The sequence below is a fragment of the Citrus sinensis genome, chromosome 3 (assembly GCF_022201045.2).
Source record: "Citrus sinensis cultivar Valencia sweet orange chromosome 3, DVS_A1.0, whole genome shotgun sequence".
Taxonomy (NCBI): Eukaryota; Viridiplantae; Streptophyta; class Magnoliopsida; order Sapindales; family Rutaceae; genus Citrus; species Citrus sinensis.
In genome coordinates, this window is record NC_068558.1 from 39709949 (window position 1) to 39729993 (window position 20045).

Sequence of the window (20045 nt, forward strand, 5' to 3'; positions counted from 1 at the left end):
GGGGGGGGGGGGCGGGCGAAGTTCGTCCGCCAGACTCGGAATGGGGCGAGACTTTGCGAGGGGCCTCCGTGTGCCAAAAATAGGCTGCGGGTACGGCCGTGCCAAAAAATAAGCGCCCGAAGGTCAGGGCGCCAAAACCCCCCAACGGAAAAAAGGTCAAAAAAACGGGTGGGCTATAGCCTTGGTGGGGGGGGGGGGTTGGTGAAGTTTGTCCGCCGGACTCGGAATGGGGCCAAACATTGTGAGGGGGCTCCGTGTGCTAAAAATAGGCCGCGGGCACAGCCGCATCGAAAAATAAGCATTCGAAGGTCGGGGTGCGAGAACCCCCCAGCGGAAAAAGGCCAAAAAAACGGGTGCGCCATAGCCTTGGTGGGGGGGGGGGGCGGGCGAAGTTTGTCCGCCGGACTCAGAATGGGGCGAGACTTTGCGAGGGGTCTCCGTGTGCCAAAAATAGGCTGCGGGCACAGCCGTGCCCAAAAATAAGCGCCCGAAGGTCGGGGAGCGAAAAGCCCCCAGCAGAAAAAAGGCAAAAAAACGGGTGGGCTATAGCCTTGGTGGGGGGGCGGGCGAAGTTCGTCCGCCGGACTCGGAATGGGGCGAGACTTTGCGAGGGGCCTCCGTGTGCCAAAAATAGGCCGTGGGTGATAACTCTTGGAAATGAGAGTTATTACATATATTCTAGACTTGAATAAAGGCCATTTAGAAAGCAAATAATGTATTTTGATCACATTTTGGCGAACTTTTACATAAACATTCATTTTAGTTGAGTTTTAACAAGTTTTACGTGAATCATAGTAATTTGTACTAAAAACATGTTTTAATTTGTAGGTTTTAAATTCATAAAAGGATGCGGAAGCATTAGATTAGAAAGAGGAGGAAAGAAGATGATCACAAAGAAGGATAGCACAATCGGTAATGACATAAGTGCTGTGGCGAATGTTAGTGCAACCAACGCTGCAGTAAATATGGAGAAACGCGGGAGAAAATATAGGCGCGGGTCAGCAATTAAATTACAAGCTGCATGTTTCCTAATTCAAACACAGACACGCGCATGGGTGTTGGTTCGGAAAACCTAATTTGCAAGTATATAAAGGAAACATGCACCACATAGAAGAGGCGGAGTGGAATAAACATTCAGAAAACAATTACAAAGGCTAGAAGAAGATCAAGATTAAGGAGGGCTATTCGGCATCATTGAAGAGGGGGATCCTTAACCTCCATCGTGCTCAACTCATATTATCTTTCTTCCTTTGTTTGATTGGATGTATTCTGCGATCCGTATATTTATGTTTATTTTTCTCATTTAGAATATGAATTGAATTTAATTGTAGTTGATTGACAAACAATCTAATGGGTTCTTGACTGTTTTTATATGATGTTATGATAATGCTGTAGCATTATACTCTAATAGTTTTTATGGCATAATTATTATTTCGGTTGACCACCCATTATTAGTTTCAGTTAAGATAGAGCAGCAAAAGGGCATGCCTTAGCGGACATTATTAGAGTATTACTTGTTCTTGAGTTGAGTTTCCTGGATTAGGCTATCTTAAATCCCATAAGGGCAATGCTTGAACTTAAGATTTGTGATATCCTAGACATAGGTGTTCACCTTGTAGGGTAGATAGATTAAAGATCATAAAGCCATATATTAAGTTTATGAGCAACTGGTCATTGCTAGTAGATTTAAAGGTATGAGATTTCCAACATGTGACAGCTGCGGATGCAGATTTGTTCTACCCAGTGCTGCAGCACTTATTATAACAACTGGTGCTAATTCGGTAAACAACAGTCACCCCATTAAGAGAGTTTGATCATTCAACTACTATACTCACAATTGAACTTTGGATACATTTAATTAAGTTTATTTTATTACGATCTTGCTTCAATTCTCATCTCTCACAATTATTATTTACGCTAGAATTATTTGGTAATTGTTTGTTTCGGTCTTTAGTTGATGTGCATTATTGTGATTGCTTTAGCATTTTAAGTAACATCAATCCCTGTGGAGACGATCTTGAACACTCATCACTTTATTACTTGTTGTGTATACTTGCACATTGACATTATAATAATTGATTATATAAATCAACCAACAAGGTTTTGGCGCCGTTGCCGGGGATTGATTGTTTATTTTTGAGTGTGAAGTAAATTGCGATAGCACCAAACTTAATTCAATTTATTCTTTTGATTGGCAGATCAGTACGTGCATGTGCAAAGATAGATCTAAGACATTCCAATTCGATCCTGAGATTGAAAGGACTATCAGGAGATTGCGAAGAGAACAAAGAAATTCAAAGATTACTTCAGACATGAATAACTTACAAGATGAGGGAAATTTGAACCCTCACGGACCTTTACAACCAGCCAACATTCAAGAAGACCAGAATGAATATGCTAACGGGAGACAACTAGTAAATAACAATATTATTTACATGGCAGATGACAGAGACAGAGCTATACGAGATTATGCTGTGCTAACTCCTCAAGTCGTCCATCCTGGCATCATCAGACCTGAAGTGGATGTTGCCAACTTTGAGTTAAAACCAGTGATGTTTCAAATGTTGCAAACAGTTGGCCAATTCAATGGATTACCAAATGAAGATCCTCACCTCCATCTTAAATTATTCTTGGAAGTAAGTGATGCTTTCAAAATTGCTGGAGTAACGAAAGATGCCTTAAGGCTAAGGCTTTTTCCTTATTTATTAAGGGATCGAGCAAGAGCATGGTTAAATTCATTACCATCTGATTCCATCACTACATGGAATGAATTGGCTGATAAATTCCTAATGAAATATTTCCCACCAACAAAGAATGCAAAATTACGGAATGAAATTACTTCTTTCCATCAAATGGAAGATGAGAGTTTGTATGAGGCTTGGGAAAGGTTCAAGGAATTGCTTAGAAGATGTCCTCATCATGGTATTCCTTGTTGCATTTAATTGGAAACTTTCTACAATGGGTTGAATCCAAGTATAAGGTTAATGGTGGATGCTTCAGCAAATGGAGCTCTGTTATCAAAATCCTACACTGAAGCTTATGAAATTTTGGAGAGAATTGCCAACAATAATTATTAGTGGCCATCAGCTAGGCAACCAGTAGCAAGAGGATCAGCAGGGGTACATAGCATTGATGCAATTACAACTTTATCAGCTCAAGTAACTTCATTAACTAACATGGTAAAAGCCATGACAGCTGTTCCAGCAACAGTAAAGCAAGTGACTGAACTTTCTTGTGTCTACTATGGTGAAGATCATGATTTTGATAATTGCCCTGGAAATCCAGCCTCAATAAATTATGTGGGTAACTTCAATCGACAACCTCAGAACAACCCATATTCAAATACTTACAACCCAGGCTGGAAACAACACCCAAATTTTTCATGGAGCAATCAGAATCGAAATGCTCCAGCATTGAATGGACCAAGTAGAAACACACAACCACAACCACCTGGTTTTCATCAACAAAGTCAAGGGCAAAAGACTATCAGTCAGGATCCAATCACTTCATTGGAAGTATTAATCAAGGAATACATTGCAAAGAATGAAGCAATTGTGCAGAGTCAAGCTGTGTCCTTGAGAAACCTTGATAACCAAATGGGACAATTAGCTACAGCAATGAGCAGCAGAACTCAAGGAAGCTTACCTAGCAACACAGAAGATCATAGGAGAGAGAGCAAAGAACACTGCAAAGTGATTAGTCTGAGATCTGGAAAGCATGTTGATATCCCATTTGAGGTAACCAAAAATAGAATGGAAGGCATTTCAGCTCAAAAACCAACTCAAAAGGGAAGCATGTTACAATAGACTCTCCATCAAGACACAGATGAAAGGGACCCAGCTACAGCAACTACAAGGGAAAATCAACCAGATCTTGCTGAAAAAGAAGTTACAACACCAGTAGCTACAACCTGCACCAACTTAAACAAACAAAGTTTGGTACCTCCTGAATCTCACCAGCAGTTTAGACATCCACCACCCTTCCCTCAAAGATTCCAAAAGAAAAAACAAGACAAGCAGTTCAGTAAATTTCTGGAAGTGTTGAAGCAACTGCACATAAACATACCTTTTGTGGAAGCTTTGGAGCAAATGCCAAATTATGTAAAATTTCTAAAAGATATCTTGGCACGAAAAAGAAGGCTATGAGAGTTTGAAACTGTTGCTCTAACACAGGAAATCAGCCATATGCTTCGGAGTAAAATTCCCACAAAATTAAAAAATCCAGGGAGTTTTACAATACCCTGCTCTATAGGGAATATGTATGCTGGTAGAGCACTTTGTGATTTGGGAGCTAGTATCAACTTGATGCCATTATCTGTATTTAAGCAGCTTGGAGTAGGGGAGTGCAGACCAACAACTGTCACTCTGTAATTAGCTGACAGATCCCATGCATATCCTGAAGGAAAGATAGAGGATGTACTGGTGAAGGTTGACAAATTCATTTTTCCAGTGGATTTCATTGTGCTGGATTTTGAAGCTGACAAAGAGGTACCCATTATACTTGGTAGACCTTTTCTAGCAACTGGAAAAACGTTGATAGATGTGCAGAAATGAAAGCTGACCATGAGAGTGAATGATCAGCAAGTCACATTCAATGTACTTGAAGCTATGAGAAACCCTGATGAAATAGAAGATTGTAATTTCCTAAGTGTAGTGGATCTTGTTATAGCAGACAGACTGGACAGATACTGCAGTAATGTACTTGACAAAGTCACCACCTTTGAGGAGGTTGAAGAGGAAGATGTTGCAGAAATTCAAACAGATTGGATGGACAAGCAACAATCTAATAGGCACAACAGAGTTACTGAAAACTTGAATCTCTCAGACAGGGAAGTAACAACAACTTTACCATCTATTGAATCACCCCCTAGTTTTGAATTAAAACTGTTACCTTCACATTTAAAGTATGCATACCTTGGTCAAAACAACACACTCCTTGTAATCATTTCTTCTACTTTGGATGCAGGTCAAGAACAAAGCCTAGTGGATTTGTTGGGAAAATACAGAAGAGCAATTGGATGGACCATGACAAATATAAAGGGTATCGGCCTATCAATATGTATGCATAAGATCCTTTTAGAAGATTGTTCCAGCAATTCGGTGGAGCACCAGAGAAGACTGAATTCTATTATGAAAGAAGTGGTGAAGAAGGAAATCATTAAATGGTTAGATGCTGGAATCATATACCCAATATCAGACAGTTCATGGATAAGCTCAGTTCAGTGTGTTCCAAAGAAAGGAGGGATAACAGTAATGGCTAATGAGAAGAATGAACTTATTCCTACAAGGACAATGACTAGATGGAGAGTGTGTATGGATTACAGGAAGCTCAACAAAGCAATAAGGAAAGACCATTTCCCACTTTCCTTCATAGATTAGATGCTGGAAGACAATACTACTGTTTCTTAGATGGGTATTCAGGCTACAACCAGATTGCTATAGCACCAGAGGATGAAGAGAAGACTACATTTACTTGTCCTTATGGAACATTTGCCTTCAGAAGAATGCCATTTGGGCTGTGCAATACTCCAACAACTTTTCAGAGATGCATGATGTCTATTTTTTCTGATATGGTAGAACAGACCTTGGAAATTTTCATGGATGATTTCTCTGTTTTTGGAGAGACATATGGTAATTGTTTACACAACTTGGAAGAAGTTCTTAAAAGATGTGAGATGATCAACTTAGTACTTAATTGGGAAAAGTGCCATTTCATGGTGCAAGAAGGAATAGTGTTGGGTCACAAGATATCCGAGGATGATATTGAGGTAGATAAAGCCAAGATAGAGGTAATAGATAAACTGCCACCCCCAACCTCAGTAAAGGGTATTATGAGTTTTCTGGGTCATGCTGGATTCTACAGAAGATTCATCAAGGATTTTTCCAGAGTAGCTAAGCCTCTATGTTCATTGCTGGAGCATGATAAACCATTTCACTTTGACAGAGAATGCCTTCAAGCATTTGGAGAATTAAAGAAAGCCTTGATCACTGCTCCAGTAGTTATATCTCCAGATTGGAATTTACCATTTGAATTGATGTGTGATGCTAGTGATCATTCTGTGGGAGCAGTATTAGGACAAAGAAAGGATAATGTTTTTCATTCCATATATTATGCAAGCAAAACTCTTACTCCAACTCAGATCAATTACACCACTACAGAGAAGGAGTTGCTGGCAGTATTTTTTGCTTTTGATAAATTCAGAGCCTACCTGGTAGGTACTAAAGTCACTGTTTACATAGATCATGCAGCCATCAAATATTTAATTTCAAAGAAGGATGCCAAACCAAGACTAATCAGATGGATCTTATTGCTTCAAGAATTTAATCTGGAAATTAAAGATAGAAAGGGGACTGAGAATCAAGTAGTAGACCACTTGTCACGATTGGAACCGGACACTAATACATTGACAAGGAAGGGCATCACTGAAACTTTTCCTGATGAACAGCTGTTGGCAGTACAGCAAGCACAAATGTTGCAGCAGTCAGAATCTCCATGGTATGCAGACTTTGCTAACTATCTAGTAAGTGGGTTACTACCACCTGAGCTTAAGTTTCAAGAGAAAAAGAAATTTTTTCATGATGTTAGAAGCTACCAGTGGGATGACCCACATTTATATAAGCTATGCTCAGATCAGGTAATAAGACGATGTGTTGCAGTAGAAGAAATACCTCATATATTAGAGTCATGTCATGCTGCAGCATATGGAGGACATTTTGGTGGTCACAGAACAACTGTAAAAGTTATGCAATCAGGTTATTATTGGCCCACTATTTTTAAAGATGCTTATGAATTTGTTAAATGTTGTGACAGGTGTCAAAGGACAAGGAACATAACCAGCAGACATGAGATGCCATTGACCAACATACTGGAAGTGGAAGTTTTTGATGTTTGGGGAATAGATTTCATGGGACCTTTTCCCCCATCCTTTGGCAACTTATATATCCTTGTTGCTGTAGACTATGTCTCCAAGTCGGTGGAAGCTACATCATTACCTACCAATGATGCTAAAACCGTGGTGACTTTTCTTCAAAAAAATATTTTCTCCAGGTTTGGTACTCCTAGAGCAATCATTAGTGACGAAGGCGCACATTTTTGCAACAAGATCTTTGTCGCAACAATGATAAAATATGGAGTCAAACACAAGATAGCAACAACATATCACCCATAATCCAATGGTTAGACTGAGGTGTCCGGTGTCCAACAGAGAAATAAAAAAAATCTTAGAAAAAGTGGTGAACCCAACAAGGAATGATTGATATTTACATTTGCATGACTCTTTATGGACTTACAGAACAGCATACAAAACCCCACTCGGCATGTCTCCTTACCGAATTGTTTACGGCAAGGCTTGTCATTTGCCCCTAGAGCTAGAGCATAAAGCACATTGGGCACTGAAGAAACTAAATTGGGACATGCATGCTGCAGCAGAACAAAGGAAGCTTCAACTTTGTGAGCTTGATGAATTAAGGCTATTTTCATATGAAAATGCAAAAATTTATAAAGAGAGAACAAAACATTGGCATGACAAGAATATTCGACATAGGACGTTCATCCCTAGTCAATTAGTGTTGCTCCACAATACAAGACTAAGGTTGTTTCCAGGAAAGCTCAAGTCACGATGGTCTGGCCCGTTTAAGCTATTAAAATCTTATCCTCATGGAGCTGTTGATCTTTCAGACGAACAGTCGGGTCACGAATTCAAGGTTAATGGGCACATAATTAAGCATTACATACACTCAGCAGCAGAAGGGTCAAATGAGGTGTTATCCCTTCAAGAACCGTACTATTGAGAAAAGACAAAAGGTCAGGCTGAAGGACCTTAAATCAAGCGCTTCATGGGAGGCAGCCCATTGAGGAAGCAACCACTTCAAACCAATTTCGATATCCTTTGGTTTCATAAACAGCTCTCCCTCTCCACCATTTAATTTTTTTTCCTTGTTACATTATTGCATTCCTTATTTTCAATTTAAGTTCATCTATTTTATTTTAATAAGTTTAGACTTAATTTTCATTTGAAGTAAATGTGACAATTGAATTTCGTTTTGACAAAAGCAAATATCTAATGGCAGAATTCAGAGGACAAGGATAACCACGTGTCAGATGCTTGGGTATGGATACCGTGGCCATTGTTGGAATAAGTGAATGGGGGCTGCAACAACAAATTTTCTCGTTACAGTAAATTAAAGGCTGGCGTTTTCGCTTACCGTTGGAGATAATATCGTGCCAGATGGATGCTCGGATACGGATAGAAATTGCGGAAACAAATCTCCGAAATCACAGCTTTAATTTCAATAACCGATAATTTTGGGATATGCACATTTAATTCAAATATTTTATTCCCTCAATTATCTCTAATTACTGTAGTTATCTTCAAATTATAGCCCACTATAAAAAGGAGTCACTATGCCGAGTGCCCAAGCCACTATTCCCCATCTCCTTCGCAAGTCCAACTCTCCTAATTCATTAACACTTCTTCCCTTTTGGCTCTCAGGAACAGTAGCCTAACTTTGTTACTGCTACAGCAATGCCGCGATATAAGCAAATAGTGAGACGCCTTAAAGATCCATCACGATTCCAAAGTTACCATGCCGAAGAAAAATACGAAGAATTCATAGAGCCACGCAGGATTCTAGAAGAAAAAGGGTTTCAATTTCCAAACCAACTCACTGGAATTGTAAAATCAATTCATAATGCTGCAGCAAAGCGAGGATGGCTAGAGTTTTGCAAACACGCTCGCAATCCTGTACTACCGGTGGTAAAAGAATTTTATGCCAATTTGGTAAGCCCTGATCAGCACAGCATTTGGGTAAGAAATACACTTGTTCCATTGGACTCTCGTGTTATCAATGCTTTTTATAACTTACCTGTTGAGATTACTTGTGAGTATGCTAAATTGCGTGATAAGTTAACCCCGAAAAAGTAGACCACCATCTTTCAAACTCTTACCATCGAAGGGGCATCATGGGTTAACGAAGAAGGGCGTGTAGTTAACAGGATAGATTTGAAACCTATTGCTAAGGTGTGGGTGAAATTTTTGAAATCTAGACTTATGCCCACCACTCACACTACTACAATTTTACAAGAAAGATTAGTTTTGCTATATATCCTTGTTAAAGGGCTCCCCAAAGATATGGGTAGCATCATTGCAAAAGAAATCCGAGAATGTGCAGCCAAAACTCATCGAACTGCTGCTTTGCTATTTCCTTCACTTGTCACCAGTAGTTGTGTAGTTTCCGGTGTTCGTCTTGCAGCCAGCGATGATCATGTCAAGAATGAGGGTGCCTTTACGGCACGTACAATTGAAAGAGTTGCTGGCGAGAATGCTGGAACAACCACTGAACCAGCTGCTGTCATAGGAGCACGACGAGCACTCAGCACCAGTATCAATCAATGTGTGGAAGCTCAGCAGAGGGAAAATGGTCGGTTTTGGAGCTATCTACAGCACCTGGATGGACAACAACACAAATTTGCTGAGTACATGCAACTCAATCATCGGAACTTCCCTGCTTCCTTGCTCCAGCAATACAATTTTGACACCAGCACCACAGGTGCTCCAGTAGAAACCAGTGAAGAAGCCACTGCTTCAGATGAACCAGCAGAGCAAGCTGCAACTGAACCTCCAGCAGAAGTTGACTCAGAAGATGTTGAACTATCTGACCCACCCGAGGATGAAGGTGACAAATCTGAGATGGATAGCTCACCCTCAGAAGTAGAGGATAACTCGAAGCAAGCACGTGAGGCAACTCCCATCCCCACCAAGTCCAAAACTAGAAAGCAGCACATTATTCAAGAAGAGGAGGAGGAAGACCTTAACGTGGAACCTCCTATTCCAGTCTTTGTAGGCAAAGGAAAGACCAAAGGAAAAGCCAAAATGGCCACACCTCCAGCCTCTGACGATGAAAATGAGCAAGTTGATGCTGAGTTAGCTGCTGCAGCAGCTAGAGCCATGCCTACATCTGAGTGAGCCAAGCAACTACTTAAGGTAATAGCTGCCATCACAGCGGAGGGCCAGGCAGCTGACGCATTGACTCAAAAGACTCCACAGCCAAGTCCAAGCCAACCTATCCACCCCAGCCACAACTCCTCTCCCCAGCCCTGCAGCGAAAAAGACAAAGACATTACCAGCTACCTCCCCCAAGGCTTCACCAAAGGATAAGCTGCGCCGTGCATCCAAGAAGCGCTGACAACATCACATCTTGGGCTGCAGTCCCCACCACAGGGAGTACTTTTCTCTCACTAATTTCTTTCTCATTCAAAAAAAAAAAAGATTTGTTTGTCCATTTTTGTTTTTGTATTTTGTTTGCTTGTGAGGACACAACATCTCTCAAGTTTGGGGGGAGGGGTTGTTTCCGAATGCATGTGTTTTATGTATGTGTTTATGTTTGTGTTGTGTTAAGCTCTATTATCTGTTATTTGTGTATGGATTTGAAAACCTAATGAAGATAAATTGAGTGCTATTCAATATTTATGAGAATGCCAAGTAGAGATAGTTATAGATAGAAGTGAAATTTTGTCCCAACACTTAGCCCGTGATTGAGTTGTATGAGACTGCTAGAGCAAACCAAAAAAAATAGAAAATGTCTTAAGATTTGAAAGGAGAAGCATGTTGATTGACTGTGGTATTTATGAAATAAAACTCTGCTCCAATGGCTTAAGTTGCTGAGTAACTAGATCTGAGTATGCACCCCATATGCAGAATTGTGTAAAAAAGTAGCGAGAGTTATGAGCAGTATTGTAGCATCTATGTTCTAATAAAAAAAAAAAATCCTCTGTCTAAGGCATTGAGTAGCCAGGTCTGTTCATGACCCTCATGTTCAGCCTTGAGTCAAAAATACCTCGAGATAAGATTATACTACAGATATTACTGCAGCAACTCTGATCTGGACATGGCTTGAGTAATTGGGTGTCATAATTACAAGTGATTGACATTCACATGAAAAATAAATGTTACAGTGAGGAGGTTGATTATCCCCCAGGTTATCAGTGTTAAAGCTATCATAGTTTGAATATGTGAAAATGATGCTACCCCTTGTAAGAATGAAGTATATCAATGCTGAAATTTCTGTAGCCCTTTGGTAATGTTACAGCATCTCTGGAATTCAATCATAAAGGCAACACACACACAATATGGACAGAAAAAAGCTTAAGTTTAGAACTGATTTACTATGGGCATTTTGTATGATTGGGATTATGATCTGAAGGTGGAAGAATCTTTGCAAATTTGATAAAAGAGCTAAAATTGTGTGCATGTTTGTTTGCGAGAATTGTTAGTATGTGTCATTACTTGAGGACAAGTAATAGTTTAAGTTTGGGGGTGTGATAACTCTAGGAAATGAGAGTTATTACATCTATTCTAGACTTGAATAAAGGCCATTTAGAAAGCAAATAATGTATTTTGATCACATTTTGGCGAACTTTTGCATAAACATTCATTTTAGTTGAGTCTTAACAAGTTTTGCGTGAATGATAGTAATTTGTGCTAAAAACAAGTTTTAATTTGTAGGTTTTAAATTCATAAAAGGATACGGAGACATTAGATGAGAAAGAGGAGGAAAGAAGATGATCACAAAAGAAGGAAAGCACAATCGGAAATGACATAAGTGCTGTGGCGGATGTTAGAGCAACCAATGCTGCAGCAAATTGGGAGACACGCGGGAGAAAATATAGGCGCGGGTCAGCAATTAAATTACAAGCTGCATGTTTCCTAATTCAAACACAGGCACGCGCATGAGTGTTGGTTCGGAAAACCTAATTTGCAAGTATATAAAGGAAACATGCACCACATAGAAGAGGCGGAGTGGAATAAACATTCAAAAAACAATTACAAAGGCAAGAAGAAGATCAAGATTAAGGAGGGCTGTTCGGCATCATTGAAGAGGGGGATTCTTAACCTCCATCGTGCTCAACTCATATTATCTTTCTTCCTTTGTTTGATTGGATGTATTCTGCGATCAGTATATTTATGTTTATTTTTCTCATTCAGAATATGAACTGAATTTAATTGTAGTTGATTGACAAACAATATAATGGGTTCTTGACTGTTTTTATATGATGTTATGATAATGCTGTAGCATTATACTCTAATAGTTTTTATGGCATAATTATTATTTCAGTTGACCACCCATTTAATAGCTTCAGTTAAGATAGAGCAGCAAAAGGGCATGTCTTAACGGACATTATTAGAGTATTACTTGTTCTTGATTTGTGATATCCTAGACATAGGTGTTCACCTTGTAGGGTAGATAGATTAAAGATCATAAAGCCATATATTAAGTTTATGAGCAACTGGTAATTGCTAGTAGATTTAAAAGTATGAGATTTCCAACATGCGACAGCTGCGGATGCAGATTTGTTCTACCCAGTGCTGCAGCACTTATTATAACAACTGGTGTTAATTCGGTAAACAACAGTCACCCCATTAGGAGAGTTTGATCATTCAACTACTATACTCACAATTGAACTTTGGATACATTTAAATAAGTTTATTTTATTACGATATTGCTTCAATTCTCATCTCTCACAATTATTATTTACGCTAGAATTATTTGGTAATTGTTTGTTTCGGTCTTTAGTTGACGTGCATTATTGTGATTGCTTTAGCATTTTAAGTAACATCAATCCCTGTGGAGACGATCTTGAACACTCATCACTTTATTACCTGTTGTGTATACTTGCACATTGGCATTATAATAATTGATTATATAAATCAACCAACAAGTTTTTGACGCCGTTGCCAGGGATTGATTGTTTATTTTCGAGTGTGAAGTAAATTGCGATAGCACCAAACTTAATTCAATTTATTCTTTTGATTGGCAGATCAGTACGTGCATGCGCAAAAAGCACCCAGCGGAAAAAGGACAAAAAAACAGGTGGGCTATAGCCTTGGAGGGGGGGGGGTGGGCGAAGTTCGTCTGCCGGACTCGGAATGGAGCGAGACTTTGCGAGGGGCCTCAGTGTGCCAAAAATAGGCAGCGGGCATGGCTGCGCCCAAAAATAAGCGCTCGAAGGTCGGGACGCCAAAAACCCCAGCGGAAAAAGGCCAAAAAAACGGGTGCGCTATAGCCTTGGTAGGGGGGCGGGCGAAGTTTGTCCGCTGGACTCGGAATGGGATGAGACTTTGCGAGTGGCCTCCGTGTGCCAAAAATGGGCCGTGGGCATGGCCGTACACAAAAATATGCGCCCGAAGGTTGGGGTACCAAAAGCCCCCAGAGGAAAAAGGGCAAAAAAAACAGGTGGGCTATAGCCTTGGTGGGGGGGCCAGGCAAAGTTTGTCTGCCGGACTCGGAATGGGGCGAGACTTTGTGAGGGGCCTCCGTGTGCCAAAAATAGGCCGCGGGCAATGCCGCGCCCAAAAATAAGATCTCGAAGGTCGGGGCGCCAAAAGCCCCCAGGGGAAAAAGGCCAAAAAAACGGGTGGGCTATAGCCTTGGTGGGGGGGGGGGCGGGCGAAGTTCGTCCGCCGGACTCAGAATTGGGCGAGACTTTGCGAGGGGCCTCTGTGTGTCAAAAATAGGCCGCGGGCACGGCTGCGCCCGTAAATAAGCTCCCGAAGGTCGGGGCACCAAAAGCCCCCAGCGAAAAAAGGCCAAAAAAACGGGCGGGCTATAGCCTTGGTGGGGGGGGGGACGGGCGAAGTTCGTCCGCCGGACTCGGAATGGGGCGAGACTTTGCGAGGGGCCTCCGTGTGCCAAAATTAGGCCGCGGCCATGCCCGCGCCAAAAAATAAGCGCCCGAAGGTCGGGGCACCAAAAGCCTCCAGCGGAAAAAGGCCAAAAAAACGGGTGGAATATAGCCTTGGTGGGGGGGGCGGGAGAAGTTCGTCCGCCTGACTCGGAATGGGATGAGACTTTGCGAGTGGCCTCCGTGTGCCAAAAATAGGCAGCGGGCACGGCCGCACACAAAAATATGTGCCCGAAGGTCGGGGCGCCAAAAGTCCCCAGCGGAAAAAGGGCAAAAAAATAGGTGGGCTATAGCCTTGGTGGCGGGGGGGGGGGGGGGGCGAGGGGGGGGCGGGAGAAGTTCATTTGCCGGACTCGGAATCGGGCGAGACCTTGCGAGGGGCCTCCGTGTGCCAAAAATAGGCTGCGGACAATGCCGCGCCCAAAAATAAGCGCCCGGAGGTCGGGGCGCCAAAAGTCCCCAGCGGAAAAAGGCCAAAAAAACGGGTGGGCTATAACCTTGGTCGGGGGGGACGGGCGAAGTTCGTCCGCCGGACTCGGAATGGGGCGATACTTTGCGAGGGGCCTCCGTGTGCCAAACTTAGTCCGCGGGCACGGCCTCGCGCAAAAATTAGTGCCCGAAGGTCGGGGCACCAAAAGCCCCCAGCGGAAAAAGGCCAAAAATACGGGTGGACTATAGCCTTTGTGGTGGGGGCGGGCGAAGTTCGTCCGCTGGACTCGGAATGGGATGAGATTTTGAGCGTGGCCTCCGTGTGCCAAAAATAGGCCGCGGGCAAGGCCACACACAAAAATATGCGCCCGAAGGTTGGGGCGCCAAAAGCCCTCAGCGGAAAAAGGGCAAAAAAACAGGTGGGCTAAAGCCTTGGTGGGGGGGTGGGTGAAGGTCGTCTGCCGGACTCGGAATGGGGCGAGACTTTGCGAGGGGCCTCCATGTGCCAAAAATAGGCTGCGGACAATGCCGCGCCCAAAAATAAGCTCTTGAAGGTCCGGGCGCCAAAAGCCCCTAGCGGAAAAAGGCCAAAAAAACGGGTGGGCTATAGCCTTGGTGGGGGGGGGGGCGGGCGAAGTTCGTCCGCCGGACTCAGAATGGGGCGAGACTTTGCAAGGGGCCTCCGTGTGTCAAAAATAGGCCGCGGGCACGGCTGCGCCCATAAATAAGCTCCCGAAGGTCGGGGCGCCAAAAGCCCCCAGCGAAAAAAGGCTAAAAAAACGGGCGGGCTATAGCCTTGGTGGGGGGGGGGGGGCGGGCGAAGTTCGTCCGCCGGACTCGGAATGGGGCGAGACTTTGTGAGGGGCCTCCGTGTGCCAAAATTAGGCCGCGGGCACGGCCGCGCCAAAAATTAAGCGCCCGAAGGTCGGGGCACCAAAAGCCCCCAGCGGAAAAAGGCCAAAAAAACGGGTGGACTATAGCCTTTGTGGGGGGGGGGGGACGGGCGAAGTTCGTCCGCGGGACTCGGAATGGGATGGGATTTTGAGCGTGGCCTCCGTGTGCCAAAAATAGGCCGCGGGCACGGGCGCACACAAAAATATGCGGCTGAAGGTTGGGGCGCCAAAAGCCCCCAGCGGAAAAAGGGCAAAAAAACAGGTGGGCTAAAGCCTTGGTGGGGGGGGGGTAGGCAAAGGTTGTCTGCCGGACTCGGAATGGGGCGAGACTTTGCGAGGGGTCTCCGTGTGCCAAAAATAGGCCGCGGACAATGCCGCGCCCAAAAATAAGCTCCCGAAGGTCGGGGCGCCAAAAGCCCCCAGCGGAAAAAGGCCAAAAAAACAGGTGGGCTATGACCTTGGTGGCGGGGGGGGGGGGGGGGGGGGGCGGGCGAAGTTCATCTGCCGGACTCGGAATGGGGCGAGACTTTGCGAGGGGCCTCCGTGTGCCAAAATTAGGCCGCGGGGAATGCCGCGCCAAAAGCCCCCAGCGGAAAAAGGCCAAAAAAACGGGTGGGCTATAGCCTTCGTGGGGGGGGGGACGGGCGAAGTTCGTCCGCCGGACTCGGAATGGGGCGATACTTTGCGAGGGGCCTCCGTGTGCCAAAATTAGGCCACGGGCATGGCCTCACACAAAAATAAGCGCCCGAAGGTCGGGACACCAAAAACCCCCAGTGGAAAAAGGCCAAAAAAACGAGTGGACTATAGCCTTTGTGGGGGGGGGGGGGCAGGCCTGTTTTTTTGGCCTTTTTCCGCTGGGGGCTTTTGGCACCCCAGCCTTCGGGTGCTTATTTTTGGGTGCGGCTGTGCCCGCGGCTTATTTTTGGCACACGGAGGACCCTCGTAAAGTCTCGCCCCATTCCGAGTCCGGCGGATCAACTTCGCCCGCCCCTCCCCACCCAAGGCTATAGCCCACCCGTTCTTTTGGCCTTTTTCCGCTGGGGGATTTTGGCACCCCGATCTTCGGGCGCTTATTTTTGGGCGCTGCCGTGCTCGCGGCCTATTTTTGGCACACGGAGGCCCCTCGCAAAGTCTCGCCCCATTCCGAGTCCGGCGGACGAACTTCGCAAGCCCCTCCCCCCAAGGCTATAGCCCACCCGTTTTTTTGGCCTTTTTCCGCTGGGGTTTTTGGCGCCCCGACCTTCGGGCACTTATTTTTGGGCGCGGCAGTGCCCGCGGCCTATTTTTGGCACACGGAGGCCCCTCGCAAAGTCTGGCCCCATTCCGAGTCCGGCGGACGAACTTCGCCAGCCCCCCCCCCCCACCAAGGCTATAGCCCACCCGATTTTTTTTGCCTTTTTCCGCTGGGGGCTTTTGGCGCCCTGACCTTCAGGCGCTTATTTTTGGGCGTGGCCGTGTCCGCGGCCTATTTTTGGCACAGGGAGTCCCCTCGCAAAGTCTCGCCCCATTCCGAGGACGGCAGACGAACTTCGCCAGCACCCCCCACCCCACGAAGGCTATAGCCCACCCGTTTTTTTGGCCTTTTTCCGCTGGGGGCTTTTGGCGCCCCGACCTTCGAGCGCTTATTTTTGGGCGCAACCGTGCCCGCGGACTATTTTTGGCACACGGAGGCCGCTCGCAAAGTCTCACCCCATTCCGAGTCCGGCGGGCGTACTTCGCCGTCCCCCCCCACCAAGGCTATAGCCCACCCGTTTTTTTGGCCTTTTTCCGCAGAGGGTTTTGGGGCCCCGACCTTCGGGCGCTTATTTTTGGTCGCAACCGTGCCCGCGGCCTATTTTTGGCACACGGAGGCCGCTCGCAAAGTCTCGCCCCATTCCGAGTCCGGCGGACGAACTTCGCCCGTCCCCCCCCCCCCCACGAAGGCTATAGCCCACCCGTTTTTTTGGCCTTTTTCCGCTGGGGGCTTTTGGCGCCCCGACCTTCGGGCGCTTATTTTTGGGCGCGGCATTCCCTGTGGCCTAATTTTGGCACACGGAGGCCCCTCGCAAAGTCTCGCCCCATTCCGAGTCCGGCGAACGAACTTCGCCAGCCCCCCCTCCCCCCCGCCAAGGCTATAGCCCACCCGATTTTTTTTGCCTTTTTCCGCTGGGGGCTTTTGGCGCCCTGACCTTCGGGCGCTTATTTTTGGGCGTGGCCGTGTCCGTGGCCTATTTTTGGCACAGGGAGTCCCCTCGCAAAGTCTCGCCCCATTCCGAGGACGGCAGACGAACTTCGCCAGCACCCCCCACCCCACGAAGGCTATAGCCCACCCGTTTTTTTGGCCTTTTTCCGCTGGGGGCTTTTGGCGCCCCGACCTTCGGGCGCTTATTTTTGGGCGCGGCTGTGCCCGCGGCCTATTTTTGGCACACGGAGGCCGCTCGCAAAGTCTCGCCCCATTCGGAGCCCGGCGGACGAAGTTCGCCCCATCCCCCCACCAAGGCTATATCCCACCCGTTTTTTGGCCATTTTTCCGCAGGGGGGTTTTGGGAACCACGACCTTCGGGCGCTCGTTTTTGGGCGCGAACGTGCCCGCGGCCTATTTTTGGCACACGGAGGCCGCTCGCAAAGTCTCGCCCCATTCGGAGCCCGGCGGACGAAGTTCGCCCCATCCCCCCACCAAGGCTATATCCCACCCGTTTTTTGGCCATTTTTCCGCAGGGGGGTTTTGGGACCCCGACCTTCGGGCGCTTATTTTTGGGCGCGGCATTCCCTGTGGCCTAATTTTGGCACACGGAGGCCCCTCGCAAAGTCTCGCCCCATTCCGAGTCCGGCGAACGAACTTCGCCCGCCCCCCCCCCCCCCCGCCCCGGCCATAGCCCACCCGCTTTTTTTTGCCTTTTTCCGCTGGGGGCTTTTGGCGCCCTGACCTTCGGGCGCTTATTTTTGGGCGTGGCCGTGTCCGTGGCCTATTTTTGGCACAGGGAGTCCCCTCGCAAAGTCTCGCCCCATTCCGAGGACGGCAGACGAACTTCGCCAGCACCCCCCACCCCACGAAGGCTATAGCCCACCCGTTTTTTTGGCCTTTTTCTGCTGGGGGCTTTTGGCGCCCCGACCTTCGAGCGCTTATTTTTGGGCGTAACCGTGCCCACGGACTATTTTTGGCACACGGAGGCCGCTCGCAAAGTCTCGCCCCATTCCGAGTCCGGCGGGCGTACTTCGCCGTCCCCCCCCACCAAGGCTATAGCCCACCCGTTTTTTTGGCCTTTTTCCGCTGAGGGTTTTGGGGCCCCGACCTTCGGGCGCTTATTTTTGGACGCAACCGTGCCCGCGGCCTATTTTTGGCACACGGAGGCCGCTCGCAAAGTCTCGCCCTATTCCGAGTCCGACGGGCGAACTTCGCCGGCCCCCCTACCAAGGCTATAGCCCCCCCGTTTTTTTGGCCTTTTTCCGCTGGGGGCTTCTTGCGCCCTGACCTTCGGGCGCTTATTTTTGGGCGCAACCATCTCCGCGGCCTATTTTTGGCACATGGAGTCCCCTCGCAAAGTCTCGCCCCATTCCGAGTACGGCAGACGAACTTCGCCAGCACCCCCCCACCCCACGAAGGATATAGCCCACCCGTTTTTTTGGCCTTTTTTCGCTGGGGGCTTTTGGCGCCCCGACCTTCGGGCGCTTATTTTTGGGCACAACCGTGCCTGCGGACTATTTTTGGCACACGGAGGCCGCTCGCAAAGTCTCGCCCCATTCCGAGTCCGGTGGGCGAACTTCGCCAACCCCCCCCGCCAAGGCTATAGCCCACCCGTTTTTTTTGCCTTTTTCCGCGGGGGGCTTTTGGCGCCCTGACCTTCGGGCGCTTATATTTGGGCGCAACCGTGCCCGCGGCCTATTTTTGGCACACGGAGGCCGCTTGTGAAATCTCTCCCCATTCCGAGTCCGGCGGGCGAACTTCGCCGGCCCCCCCACCAAGGCTATAGCCCACCTGTTTTTTTGGCCTTTTTCCGCTGGGGGCTTTTGGCGTCCCGACCTTCGGGCGCTTATTTTTGGGTGAGGCTGTGTCCGTGGCCTATTTTTGGCACACGGAGGCCCCTCGCAAAGTCTCGCCCCATTTCGAGTCCGGCGAACGAACTTCGCCTGCCCCCCCTCCCGCCAAGGCTGTAGCCGACCTGTTTATTTGGCCTTTTTCCGCTTGGGGCTTTTGGCGCCCCGACCTTCGGGCGCTTATTTTTGGGCGCGGCCGTGCCCGCGGCCTAATTTTGGCACACGGAGGCCGCTCGTAAAGTCTCACCCCATTCCGAATCCGGCGGACGAACTTCGCCAGGCCCCCCCCGCCAAGGCTAGAGCCCACCCGTTTTTTTTTGCCTTTTTCCGCTGGGGGCTTTTGGCGCCCTGACCTTCGGGCGCTTATTTTTGGGTGCAACCATGCCCGCGGCCTATTTTTGGCACACGGAGGCCGCTCACAAAGTCTCGTCCCATTCCGAGTACGGCAGACGAATTTCGCCAGCACCCCCCACCCCACGAAGGCTATAGCCCACCCGTTTTTTGGCCTTTTTTCGCTGGGGGCTTTTGGCACCCCGATCTTCGAGTGCTTATTTTTGGGCGCAACCGTGCCCGCGGACTATTTTTGTCACGCGGAGGCCGCTCGCAAATTCTCGCCCCATTCCGAGTCTGGCGGGCGAACTTCGCCAGCCCCCCCCCACCAAGGCTATAGCCCACCCGTTTTTTTGGCCTTTTTCCGCTGGGGGCTTTTGGCGCTCTAACCTTCGGGCGCTTGTTTTTGGGCGTGGCCATGTCCGCGGCCTATTTTTGGCAGACGGAGCCCCTCGCAAAGTCTCGCCCCTTTCTATAGCCCACCCGTTTTTTTAGCCTTTTTCAGCTGGGGCCATTTGGAGCCCCGACCTTTGGGCGCGGCAGTGCCCGTGGCCTATGTTTGGCACACGGAGGCCCCTCGCAAAGTCTCGCCCCATTCCGAGTCCGAAAGACGAACATCGCCAACCCCCCCCCCCCGCCAAGGCTATAGCCCACCCATTTGTTTTGCCTTTTTTCGCCGGGGGCTTTTGGCGCCCTGAC

At 47.3% G+C, this 20045-nt stretch overlaps 2 protein-coding genes and 1 non-coding gene across 3 annotated transcripts in view; 2 read left to right on the top strand and 1 right to left on the bottom strand.

Moving 5' to 3' along the window:
- The window catches only part of LOC102613752 (probable UDP-N-acetylglucosamine--peptide N-acetylglucosaminyltransferase SEC), an 87052-nt gene that overhangs the window by 21491 nt on the left and 45516 nt on the right, over nucleotides 1–20045 (top strand). The gene's annotated exons all lie outside the window — the stretch shown is intronic.
- LOC102614057 (pentatricopeptide repeat-containing protein At5g18390, mitochondrial) overlaps nucleotides 1–20045 on the top strand; it is a 54105-nt gene that overhangs the window by 10771 nt on the left and 23289 nt on the right. The gene's annotated exons all lie outside the window — the stretch shown is intronic.
- Nucleotides 2819–2926, bottom strand: LOC112497049 (small nucleolar RNA R71). The gene has a single exon (XR_003063600.2). It is a non-coding gene; the product is annotated as a small nucleolar RNA R71 (small nucleolar RNA).